At 46.6% G+C, this 13317-nt stretch overlaps 5 pseudogenes; all 5 read right to left on the bottom strand.

The window, feature by feature from the left end:
• Window positions 1–7715: 7715 nt before the first annotated feature.
• Window positions 7716–12929, bottom strand: LOC112445171 (mortality factor 4-like protein 1; annotated as a pseudogene).
• LOC112445170 (mortality factor 4-like protein 1) lies at window positions 8703–12929 on the bottom strand (annotated as a pseudogene).
• On the bottom strand, window positions 9690–12929 carry LOC112445169 (mortality factor 4-like protein 1; annotated as a pseudogene).
• LOC112445168 (mortality factor 4-like protein 1) lies at window positions 10677–12929 on the bottom strand (annotated as a pseudogene).
• LOC112445166 (mortality factor 4-like protein 1) lies at window positions 11664–12929 on the bottom strand (annotated as a pseudogene).
• Window positions 12930–13317: the final 388 nt, after the last annotated feature.

The following is a 13317-nucleotide window of genomic DNA, read 5'->3' as shown; positions in this document are numbered from 1 at the left end:
TATTAAGTTGAAGAACCCACCAAAATGAGATGAATAATGCATAGAAAGCATTGTACATAGAAAAGACCATGTGGAAGACAGAATCAGTGAGTTCAAAGGTAGAACTCTAGCAGTGACCCACGTAAAACAAAAGAAAGAAAATCTAAAAAAATGAAGAAATAATGAGAACTACCCAACTCTTAAAAAGGGAAAAATTAAGATAATGGGTATCCCAGAAGAAGAAAGGTAGAAAGTAGTGTAACAGCATTCATTAAAAAAAAAATAGGTGAGAACTTCCCAAATATGGGGAAGGAACAAGATACAGAATTTCACGAAACCAAGACAATACCTAATTACCTCAATGCAAAAAGACCTTCCTCAAGATACATTAAAACTATCAAAACTCAATGACAAAGGCAGAATTTCAAAGTCAGCCAGGGGGGAAAAATGGTAACCTACAAAGAAACTCCTATTAGGCTATCAGCAGATTTCTCTGTAGTCAAGGAGAGAGTGGAATGACGTACTCAAAATACTAAAAGATAAAAATTGTCAACCAACAATACACTATTTAGCAAGATGCCATTCAGCTATGAAGAAGAAATAAAAGCCTTTCCCAGAAAAACAAAAGCTGAGGGAGTTTGTCAACCCCTAGACCTGCTTTACAAGACATGTTGAAACCAGCTCTTCTATCTGAAACAAAAAGGCAAAGGCACATAAAGCTTTGAGTAAGGTGATAGAATTGAGCATTTTCAACTCCATATTAGAATGGGCTGTTAAGCAGTTAATTATAGCATGAAGGTTAAACAGAAAAGATAGTAAAAAATAATTACACCTACTGCAATTTGATAAAATCAAAAAGGGATACATAATGTGAGATAAAAGCATAAAAGGGAGAAGAGAAAAAGGATGAAAATCAGACAAAGATAAGATGCTATCAGCAGAAAAGGACTATTTTGTCTACGAGACATCTTAAAAATACCTCATGGCAACCACAAAACATAACATCTATAGCACAGACACAAAAAAAGAGGAAACTGAGAAAAACATAGAAAACTACTAACATAAAATGGTAGAACACAAAAATAAACAAGTTATAGAGCAATAAGAAAACAAGAAGACTGCTACCTCATGCCATACACAAAATAAAGTGGACTAAAGACTTGAATATGGCGTATGAAACCATAAACTCCTAGCAGAAAGCATAAAGAGTACATTCTTTAACATCAGTTTAGCAGTACCTTTCTGGATGTCTCCTCATACAAGGGAAGCAAAACCAAACATAAATAAGTGGAACCTACAGCAAATTAAATGGTTTCTGCACAGCTCAGGAAACCAAAACATAATCAAAAGACAACCTACTAAAAGAAAATACTTGCAAATCATAAATTTGATAAGATTTAATGGCCAAAATCACTTCATGGGGAATAGATGGGGAAACCGTGGAAACTGTGTCAGACTTTATTTTTTTGGGCTCCAAAATCACTGCAGATGGTGACTGCAGCCATGAAATGAAAATACGCTTACTTCTTGGAAGGTTATGACCAACCTAGAAAACATATTAAAAAAGCAGAGACGTTACTTTGCCAACAAAAGTCCATCTAGTCAAGGCTATGGTTTTTCCAGTGGTCATGTATGGATGTGAGGGTTGGACTATGAAGAAAGCTGAGCGCCAAAAAATTGATTGCTTTTGAACTGTTTTTGGAGAAGACTCTTGAGAGTCCCTTGGACTGCAAGGAGATCCAACCATTCCATTCTAAAGGAGATCAGCCCTGGGATTTCTTTGGAAGGAATGATGCTAAAGCTGAAACTCCAGTACTTGGGCCACCTCATGCAAAGAGTTGACTCATTGGAAAAGACTCTGATGCTGGGAGGGATTGGAGGCAGGAGGAGAAGGGGACGACAGAGGATGAAATGGCTGGATGGCATCACCGGCGTGATGGACATGAATTTGAGTGAACTCTGGGAGTTGATGATGGACAGGGAGGCCTGGCGTGTTGCAATTCATGGGGTCGCAAAGAGTCGGACATGACTGAGCGACTGAACTGAACTGAACTGAATGGTCAAAATATATAAAGAACACATGTAAGTGAATAACAACAACAACAAAATCCCAATTTTTAAAAAAATGGACAAAGGACCTGAACAAACATTTTTCCAAAGACGACATATGATAGTACATTGGGCAAATGAAAGGATGTTCAACATCCTTAATTATTAGAGAAATGCAAATGAAAACCACAATGAGCTATTGCTTCACAACTGTTGGAATTCTATTATCAAAGAGGTAGGAAACAACAAATGTTGAAGAGGATGTGGAGAAGAGAACTCTGTCATTTTGTGTTTACTGCAAGGCAAATGGCTCTGCCAGTTGGGACTACAATTTATCAAGCTGGCAGAGTGACAAATTTCATTGTTGTAGAAAATTTTATCATATATTCAGTTCTGAACAGTACATATGAAAGAGAGGTGTGAGCAGGCAGAACTTACCAATAAGGTCTTCATAACTTGAACTTACCAATACTGTAATGACACTGGCCCAGGAGACAGAGATCATTTGGTTTCCTCGAACCTGGAGCATATCTCCCTGAAAGATTTATCTGCCTCACCTGCCACCAAGGGTCCCTGAGTTTCAGGATCAGATATAATACCACAAAACAGGATCTCCCTATGAAAAAAAAAAAATTGTCACTCACACCTCTCTTCCATATGAACTGTTCAGAACTGAATATATGATGAAATTTTCTACAACAATGAAATTTGTCACTCTGCAAATAAAGTAGGATGTTGAAGGATTAATTCTTAAAATTATACATTAATAGCTTTAACTTCCAGCTAATTCTGCCCCATAAGAAGGATGTTAAGACAGTCACCAGTTTATGGTAAAATAGTGATATATCCACAAGTGACTTCTGAACTAAAGTTGTTTAATATGCATGTTTGTTGATGCAGTATTGTCACCCAGAAAATCACTCTGCCAGTAATAGCTTCCAGTAGATGTAGCCTTGGTCCTCTGAGACACTGGTCGCCAGCTTCAGTATACCAATATTGGGAAAAGTAGTCATATATTAGAAATATTTGTGCAAAGAATTGGTGAACAAACCATAATTAGAGGGAAACCCAAAACATCATATGACTAACATTAAAACATAATTTTTAGAAACATTTGTAGTAAGATAACTTTATATTAACAAAGCTATGGATATCTGTGAAGAATACATTAGTTTATTAATCATGCAGAGAAGGTCAGATGAGAACTGAATATGGGATGGACTGTGTTACTCTTAATCATCCCTAAACTTTATGTCTGAGTTTATATGTATATATGTTTTGAAATTTAAAGAAAAAATTTATTTTTAGATCAGAAAATCAATTTTTAGGGTCTTTTTTTTGGCAGTGTAATAGTAGGTTATAAAGTGAAAATTAATGGAGTAATAGGGGACTTAAAAATATGTATTTTTTAAATTTAAAAAATTATAATAGTAAAAATATATCTATGACTTTTTCTGTAGAGCTGTTGTGGACCGTGTGGGGTCAGTTCATTTTCATATAGTTCCTTGGTCCAGCTTGTACTTCTCAAGGTCTATAGGCCCCTTCCTATGTAGTTGGTGCTAACTTTTTAATCTATTGCACCTGTCACTTCCAAAATGGTTCCCTCTGTTTGTTTTAGTTTCTGTTTGCTGGTCTCTTCAGTGTCTAATTTCTGCCCTGACACAATGGGGACAGTGGTGGTCACTTTTTTTAGGCTGACTTGTTCAGTCATGCTGTGGGGAGGGAGGAACACTGCAAACGAATATCACTGGCATGTGCTCACAGTGTCTGAGCTGCATTGGGTTTGCCCCCACTCATGGTGTGTGTGGTTTCCCAGTCTACACTGCTCAGGATCTAGATTGTTATGCCAGGAACTGTCTAATGCGGGCCCTGGTTTGCATGCACTTCCCAAGTCTAAGCCACTCAGGTTCTCGGGTACTCCACAAAGGTGCAGACTTGGTTGGGCCTGCGTTTTGTGCCCGTCCCAGGTCTGAGCAGCTAAGGTGACCAGGTGCTTGGCTAGCACAGTTGCCCCCAGTTGAAGGCTGCAGCTTATAGCCTCCCCCGTCCCAGCCCCTTGGTTTTCTGGGTGTACAACAAGCACGCCTTCTCAGGTGTGCCATGTGTCTCTTCTGGGGAGCTGATCTCTGCCTGAGACCCTCCTGGTGGATGTTGACAATCCAGAATCCCAAGAAGTCTTGGTTTTACAAGGAAATCTGCTTGCAGTTTGGTATAGGATGCCTCTTTGGGGCTGTGATTGCCCCCTTCCAGCTCTGGCTCGCCTCGCCTGCATGTCTCCAGTGGGGGATGGGCCAGTCTTAAGCCAGCTAGCTCTGCTCAGTCCTTTGTTCTGTGAGGGAGCCTGGCAGTGTCTTAGGTTAAGCCTTTTCACGGGATTGTTATCTCACAATCTGGGTTGCTATCTCTGGCTAGTTCCCTCAGATTACCCTTGGGGTATTCAGGCCCAGTCCTTACCCAAAGCACTGCAGCCTGTGCCTCCCTGTCCAGTCCCCACTTGCTAGTGATGGATGTGAGCATCTGGGCTGCTGCTCCACTGGGAGTTGCTGTTAGGCACATAATCTGTGGGTTTTAATTATTTATTCATTTTTCCTCCCGGTTATTTGCCCTCTGAGATTCCAAAGCTCGCCACAGACCCACCAGAGAGAGTGTTTCCTGGTGTTTGGAAACTTCTCTCTTTTTTAAGTCTCCCTTCCCAGGACAGATGTCCATCCTTACCTCTCTTGTCTCTCTTTGTATCTTTTATATTTTGTCCTACCTCCTTTCAAAGACAATGGGCTGCCTTTCTGGGTGCCTGATGTCCTCTGCCAGCATTCAGAAGTTGTTTTGTGGAATTTGCTCAGTGTTCAAATATTCTTTTGATGAATTTGTAGGGGAGAAAGTGGTCTCTCCATCCTATTCCTCCGCCATTTTAGGACTGCCTGAAAAACAATTTCGAAAAGATTAACTTTTCCAGAAAGCTGTAGCTTCACAATGTACTGAGTCTATCATGTTAAAACATGCATTAGGCACAAATACATAAACTATGAAACAAGCCACTGTTCTTCAACAATCTGAGCAAAGATAAAATGCCTAACAAACAACATGGATGGATGACTCACAAAGGATGGGCTCTTTTTACTTTAAGCACCATAAAAAATGGGGGGAGCAGAAATATATGAGTGTGTTCAGTTATATACACTGAATTGAACGTTTGGTACTAGGAATCAGAGCATTATGTCATACAGCATTAGCACATATTATAAAAGTGCGTAGTGTCAAAAGAATAGAAACTTGCAGCATTCAAAAGCAGCTTTCTCAACTAAGCAATAAAACACTCGACAGTTTGTCTCTGTTGTCTATCACTGAATACAATGGTAGAAACTTTGAAATGAAAAAAGGAGCTATAACTCCTTTTATTTTCTGTATTTAAAATCAAACAGAAAACAAACATAAATTTTGTTGTACATGAACATTTACAAAGTACATTGTTTGTACAGGAGAGGATTAAGACACAAAATGTGTTTAAAGAGAATCAAAAGTGGTTGGGTGCAAGCACCTCACACAGCTTTCCAATGGTACTCAGGGAGAGCAACTGCATAATTGCTGGCAATAAACAAAGTTGTAGAGTTCTCTACTTGGTATTTTAGGAAACCATGAAGATAATTCATTAAGTAATAAAGCAAGGCTCTTCTCATCCAGAAATGTATAGGCCAACACTGTTCCAATTCTTACAAACAATCTCAGGAGATTTGAGGCCCCATACACCTGGGACATGGATGCATCAGGGCAGTCAACAAGGATCTCAGCATATGTTGCCTCTCAAATTTGTAAAGGAGTTGAGTGTCCAGCATCACATTGAAGTACACCTTTATCCCGGCCAAAACTCATTGATTGCATACTCCTTATTACCTATGCTTCTTCAAGATTTCTTGTATTTTGTATAATCCTGTAAAATGGAGGGCTTAACTTGTGGCTTAGCAGTAAAGAATCTGCCTTCAAGCAGGGGCTAGAGGAGAAATAGGTTCCATCCACAGGTCAGAAAGATCCTCTGGAGAAGAGCATGGTAATCTACCCCAGAATTCCTGCAGGGAGAATACCATGCAGAGAGGAGCGTGTTGAGCTATGGTCCAAGGGGTGGCAAAGAGTTTACACTACTGAAGCTACATACAATGCATGAACTAAAATGGAATCAACATTCGTCTTTATGGCAAATTGTAGCTACTTCATTTCATAAAGGAGAGGCCCATGCAAGCACAGCACTCTCTCATCTCCTGGGAATTTAGACTCTGGGCCCTGCTTCCAGAACACTGATAAGAGAATTGCTGCTGCAGCCTCCTCCTCCCACCAGCATTGACTAATGCCCCCTACTCGCTCCCCGACCCAGCTGAGGGTTAGATGCACCATCAGGCATTGCCAGCTGTACATCTTGTGCCCAATTTGGCAGCGGCCGCAGACCACCCAGCATCCGGACCTACAATATTTTGTTGGGGACCTCAGTATTTCATCAAAAGGAGGAAGATGACTGAGACAATAAACTTGACCTTCAAGGCTCAGATAGTAAAGAAACATTTTTGGGGCAGGAGCGACAGAAGACCTAGGTTTGATCCCTACATCAGCAAGGTCCCCTGGACGAGGCCATGGTAAACCCCTCCATCATTCTTGCCTGGAGAATCACATGGGCAGAGGGTCCTGGTGGCCTACAGTCATGGAGATGCATCAAGTCAGATGCGACTTAAGCTACGAAACACACTCACACTACATTGGAATCCACATTCTTCTTGACAGATAGATGAAGGAGCTGGTATTGGCCGGGTACTTACGCCCCATTCATCAACAAGCAACCATTTGAGTTTTTAGGAATCGTGACTTTGACTTCAGCTCTACTCATGAATGTTTCCACTCTTTCAAGCATAGGATCTACTTGAGGCCTTCTGCGGCAACGAGGATGCGGTGTCTCGATGGGACTGCCACCATCTCCAGTCTTTGGTTGTTTTCTTGTCCTTCTCAACTTTTGTCTGCTGCATCGAACCAGGCTTCTGGCCACCTCGCCTGCTTCTTCCTGACTGTCTCTTTGAAGTTCTCCTTGCTTCTGCAAATTCATAGCCACAGGCTTGAGGACTCTGCTTTCTGGAACCCATTCCAACCACTGCAATGTGTGAAGTATGTCATTTGGTTGTCTTCTATGGCAACTTGTAACTACTTCATTTCAAAGAAGAGGCCCATGCTACAACAGCAGTCTCTCACACTCCTTTGAATTTACGCTCCCGGTCCTGTTTCTGCACCATTGATAAGAGATTCACTGCATCCTCCGCCTCCTCCCAACAGACCTGACTACTGTCTTTACACTCTCCCCGACCCAGCTGTGGGTTGGATGCGCCGTCAGGCATCACCAGCTGTACGTCTTGGGCCCCATTTGCCAGCGAAAACAACCACCCAGCATCTGGACCTACAATATTTTGTTGAGGATCTCAAAACTTCGTCAGAAGAAGGAAGACAACTGAGACAATAAACTTGGTCCTCCAAAGCTCAGAAAGTAGAGAACCGTTTTTGGAGCAGGAGTGAAAGGAGACACAGGTTTGATGCCAAGGACAGCAAGGTCCCATGGACAAGGGCATGGTAAAGCCCTCTATTATTCTTGCCTGGCGAATCACATGGACAGAGGGTCCTGGTGGCCTACAGGCACGGGGATGCATCAAGTCAGATGCGACTTAAGCTTGGAACCACGCTCGCACTAGAATGGAATCCACATTCTTCTTGACAGATAGATGAAGGAGCTTGTTTTGGCCGGGTACTTAAGCCCCAGTCATCAGCAAGCCACCGTTTGAGTTTTTCAGGCATCGTGACTTTGACCTTCCGCTGTACGCACGAATGTCTCCTTGCGTTCAAGCCTAGGATCAACTTGAGGCCTGCTGTGGCAACGAGGATGCGGTGTCTCACTGGGACTGCCGCCATCTCCAGTCCTCGGTCCTTTCGTTGTCCTTTTCACTTCAACGTTTGTCTGCTGCGCCGCACCAGGCAGCCCCTCGCCTGCTGCTTCCTGACGGGCTCTTTGAAGTTCTCCTTGCTTCTGTAAATTGATAGCCACGGGCTTGAGGACTCTGCTTTCTGGAACCTATTCCAACCACTGTCATGTGTGAAGTATGTCATTTGGTTGTCTTCTGTGGCAACTTGTAGCTACTCCCATTTCCTCAAGAAGGGGCCCACGAAAGCACAGCACTCTCCCAGCCTCCGGGGAATTTGGGCTCCTGGTCCTGCTTCTGCACCATACACAAGAAAATCATTGCTGCAGGAGTCTCCTTCTCCCACCAGACCTGAGCACTGCGTCTGCTCTCTCCCCGACCCAGCTGTGGGTTAGATGTGCCGTCAGGCATCGCCAGCTGAACGACTTGGGCAAGATTTGCCAGCAACGGCAGACCACCCAGCACCCAGACCTGCGGTGTTCTGTTGAGGATCTCAGTGTTTCGTCACAAGGAGGAAGACGCTGAGACAATAAACTTGGTCCTCGAAGGCTCAGTCGGCACAGAACCGTATTTGGAGCAGGAGTGACAGGAGACAAACACAGGTTTGATCCCTAGGTCAGCTAGGTCTCCTGGACAAGGGCATGGTAAACCCCTGCATTATTCTTGCCTGGGGAATCGCATGGACAGAGGTACTGGTGGCCTACAGGCACGGGGATGCATCAAGTCAGATGCGACTTAAGCTTGGAACCACGCTCGCACTAGAATGGAATCCACATTCTTCTTGACAGATAGATGAAGGAGCTTGTTTTGGCCGGGTACTTAGGCCCCAGTCATCAGCAAGCCACCGTTTGAGTTTTTCAGGCATCGTGACTTTGACCTTCCGCTGTACGCACGAATGTCTCCTTGCGTTCAAGCCTAGGATCAACTTGAGGCCTGCTGTGGCAACGAGGATGCGGTGTCTCACTGGGACTGCCGCCATCTCCAGTCCTCGGTCCTTTCGTTGTCCTTTTCACTTCAACGTTTGTCTGCTGCGCCGCACCAGGCAGCCCCTCGCCTGCTGCTTCCTGACGGGCTCTTTGAAGTTCTCCTTGCTTCTGTAAATTGATAGCCACGGGCTTGAGGACTCTGCTTTCTGGAACCTATTCCAACCACTGTCATGTGTGAAGTATGTCATTTGGTTGTCTTCTGTGGCAACTTGTAGCTACTCCCATTTCCTCAAGAAGGGGCCCACGAAAGCACAGCACTCTCCCAGCCTCCGGGGAATTTGGGCTCCTGGTCCTGCTTCTGCACCATACACAAGAAAATCATTGCTGCAGGAGTCTCCTTCTCCCACCAGACCTGAGCACTGCGTCTGCTCTCTCCCCGACCCAGCTGTGGGTTAGATGTGCCGTCAGGCATCGCCAGCTGAACGACTTGGGCAAGATTTGCCAGCAACGGCAGACCACCCAGCACCCAGACCTGCGGTGTTCTGTTGAGGATCTCAGTGTTTCGTCACAAGGAGGAAGACGCTGAGACAATAAACTTGGTCCTCGAAGGCTCAGTCGGCACAGAACCGTATTTGGAGCAGGAGTGACAGGAGACAAACACAGGTTTGATCCCTAGGTCAGCTAGGTCTCCTGGACAAGGGCATGGTAAACCCCTGCATTATTCTTGCCTGGGGAATCGCATGGACAGAGGTACTGGTGGCCTACAGGCACGGGGATGCATCAAGTCAGATGCGACTTAAGCTTGGAACCACGCTCGCACTAGAATGGAATCCACATTCTTCTTGACAGATAGATGAAGGAGCTTGTTTTGGCCGGGTACTTAGGCCCCAGTCATCAGCAAGCCACCGTTTGAGTTTTTCAGGCATCGTGACTTTGACCTTCCGCTGTACGCACGAATGTCTCCTTGCGTTCAAGCCTAGGATCAACTTGAGGCCTGCTGTGGCAACGAGGATGCGGTGTCTCACTGGGACTGCCGCCATCTCCAGTCCTCGGTCCTTTCGTTGTCCTTTTCACTTCAACGTTTGTCTGCTGCGCCGCACCAGGCAGCCCCTCGCCTGCTGCTTCCTGACGGGCTCTTTGAAGTTCTCCTTGCTTCTGTAAATTGATAGCCACGGGCTTGAGGACTCTGCTTTCTGGAACCTATTCCAACCACTGTCATGTGTGAAGTATGTCATTTGGTTGTCTTCTGTGGCAACTTGTAGCTACTCCCATTTCCTCAAGAAGGGGCCCACGAAAGCACAGCACTCTCCCAGCCTCCGGGGAATTTGGGCTCCTGGTCCTGCTTCTGCACCATACACAAGAAAATCATTGCTGCAGGAGTCTCCTTCTCCCACCAGACCTGAGCACTGCGTCTGCTCTCTCCCCGACCCAGCTGTGGGTTAGATGTGCCGTCAGGCATCGCCAGCTGAACGACTTGGGCAAGATTTGCCAGCAACGGCAGACCACCCAGCACCCAGACCTGCGGTGTTCTGTTGAGGATCTCAGTGTTTCGTCACAAGGAGGAAGACGCTGAGACAATAAACTTGGTCCTCGAAGGCTCAGTCGGCACAGAACCGTATTTGGAGCAGGAGTGACAGGAGACAAACACAGGTTTGATCCCTAGGTCAGCTAGGTCTCCTGGACAAGGGCATGGTAAACCCCTGCATTATTCTTGCCTGGGGAATCGCATGGACAGAGGTACTGGTGGCCTACAGGCACGGGGATGCATCAAGTCAGATGCGACTTAAGCTTGGAACCACGCTCGCACTAGAATGGAATCCACATTCTTCTTGACAGATAGATGAAGGAGCTTGTTTTGGCCGGGTACTTAGGCCCCAGTCATCAGCAAGCCACCGTTTGAGTTTTTCAGGCATCGTGACTTTGACCTTCCGCTGTACGCACGAATGTCTCCTTGCGTTCAAGCCTAGGATCAACTTGAGGCCTGCTGTGGCAACGAGGATGCGGTGTCTCACTGGGACTGCCGCCATCTCCAGTCCTCGGTCCTTTCGTTGTCCTTTTCACTTCAACGTTTGTCTGCTGCGCCGCACCAGGCAGCCCCTCGCCTGCTGCTTCCTGACGGGCTCTTTGAAGTTCTCCTTGCTTCTGTAAATTGATAGCCACGGGCTTGAGGACTCTGCTTTCTGGAACCTATTCCAACCACTGTCATGTGTGAAGTATGTCATTTGGTTGTCTTCTGTGGCAACTTGTAGCTACTCCCATTTCCTCAAGAAGGGGCCCACGAAAGCACAGCACTCTCCCAGCCTCCGGGGAATTTGGGCTCCTGGTCCTGCTTCTGCACCATACACAAGAAAATCATTGCTGCAGGAGTCTCCTTCTCCCACCAGACCTGAGCACTGCGTCTGCTCTCTCCCCGACCCAGCTGTGGGTTAGATGTGCCGTCAGGCATCGCCAGCTGAACGACTTGGGCAAGATTTGCCAGCAACGGCAGACCACCCAGCACCCAGACCTGCGGTGTTCTGTTGAGGATCTCAGTGTTTCGTCACAAGGAGGAAGACGCTGAGACAATAAACTTGGTCCTCGAAGGCTCAGTCGGCACAGAACCGTATTTGGAGCAGGAGTGACAGGAGACAAACACAGGTTTGATCCCTAGGTCAGCTAGGTCTCCTGGACAAGGGCATGGTAAACCCCTGCATTATTCTTGCCTGGGGAATCGCATGGACAGAGGTACTGGTGGCCTACAGGCACGGGGATGCATCAAGTCAGATGCGACTTAAGCTTGGAACCACGCTCGCACTAGAATGGAATCCACATTCTTCTTGACAGATAGATGAAGGAGCTTGTTTTGGCCGGGTACTTAGGCCCCAGTCATCAGCAAGCCACCGTTTGAGTTTTTCAGGCATCGTGACTTTGACCTTCCGCTGTACGCACGAATGTCTCCTTGCGTTCAAGCCTAGGATCAACTTGAGGCCTGCTGTGGCAACGAGGATGCGGTGTCTCACTGGGACTGCCGCCATCTCCAGTCCTCGGTCCTTTCGTTGTCCTTTTCACTTCAACGTTTGTCTGCTGCGCCGCACCAGGCAGCCCCTCGCCTGCTGCTTCCTGACGGGCTCTTTGAAGTTCTCCTTGCTTCTGTAAATTGATAGCCACGGGCTTGAGGACTCTGCTTTCTGGAACCTATTCCAACCACTGTCATGTGTGAAGTATGTCATTTGGTTGTCTTCTGTGGCAACTTGTAGCTACTCCCATTTCCTCAAGAAGGGGCCCACGAAAGCACAGCACTCTCCCAGCCTCCGGGGAATTTGGGCTCCTGGTCCTGCTTCTGCACCATACACAAGAAAATCATTGCTGCAGGAGTCTCCTTCTCCCACCAGACCTGAGCACTGCGTCTGCTCTCTCCCCGACCCAGCTGTGGGTTAGATGTGCCGTCAGGCATCGCCAGCTGAACGACTTGGGCAAGATTTGCCAGCAACGGCAGACCACCCAGCACCCAGACCTGCGGTGTTCTGTTGAGGATCTCAGTGTTTCGTCACAAGGAGGAAGACGCTGAGACAATAAACTTGGTCCTCGAAGGCTCAGTCGGCACAGAACCGTATTTGGAGCAGGAGTGACAGGAGACAAACACAGGTTTGATCCCTAGGTCAGCTAGGTCTCCTGGACAAGGGCATGGTAAACCCCTGCATTATTCTTGCCTGGGGAATCGCATGGACAGAGGTACTGGTGGCCTACAGGCACGGGGATGCATCAAGTCAGATGCGACTTAAGCTTGGAACCACGCTCGCACTAGAATGGAATCCACATTCTTCTTGACAGATAGATGAAGGAGCTTGTTTTGGCCGGGTACTTAGGCCCCAGTCATCAGCAAGCCACCGTTTGAGTTTTTCAGGCATCGTGACTTTGACCTTCCGCTGTACGCACGAATGTCTCCTTGCGTTCAAGCCTAGGATCAACTTGAGGCCTGCTGTGGCAACGAGGATGCGGTGTCTCACTGGGACTGCCGCCATCTCCAGTCCTCGGTCCTTTCGTTGTCCTTTTCACTTCAACGTTTGTCTGCTGCGCCGCACCAGGCAGCCCCTCGCCTGCTGCTTCCTGACGGGCTCTTTGAAGTTCTCCTTGCTTCTGTAAATTGATAGCCACGGGCTTGAGGACTCTGCTTTCTGGAACCTATTCCAACCACTGTCATGTGTGAAGTATGTCATTTGGTTGTCTTCTGTGGCAACTTGTAGCTACTCCCATTTCCTCAAGAAGGGGCCCACGAAAGCACAGCACTCTCCCAGCCTCCGGGGAATTTGGGCTCCTGGTCCTGCTTCTGCACCATACACAAGAAAATCATTGCTGCAGGAGTCTCCTTCTCCCACCAGACCTGAGCACTGCGTCTGCTCTCTCCCCGACCCAGCTGTGGGTTAGATGTGCCGTCAGGCATCGCC

This window comes from Bos taurus, chromosome X (genome assembly GCF_002263795.3).
Source record: "Bos taurus isolate L1 Dominette 01449 registration number 42190680 breed Hereford chromosome X, ARS-UCD2.0, whole genome shotgun sequence".
Taxonomy (NCBI): domain Eukaryota; kingdom Metazoa; phylum Chordata; class Mammalia; order Artiodactyla; family Bovidae; genus Bos; species Bos taurus.
Note: the sequence above shows the minus strand (reverse complement) of the source record. Positions and strands in the feature narration are given on the sequence as shown.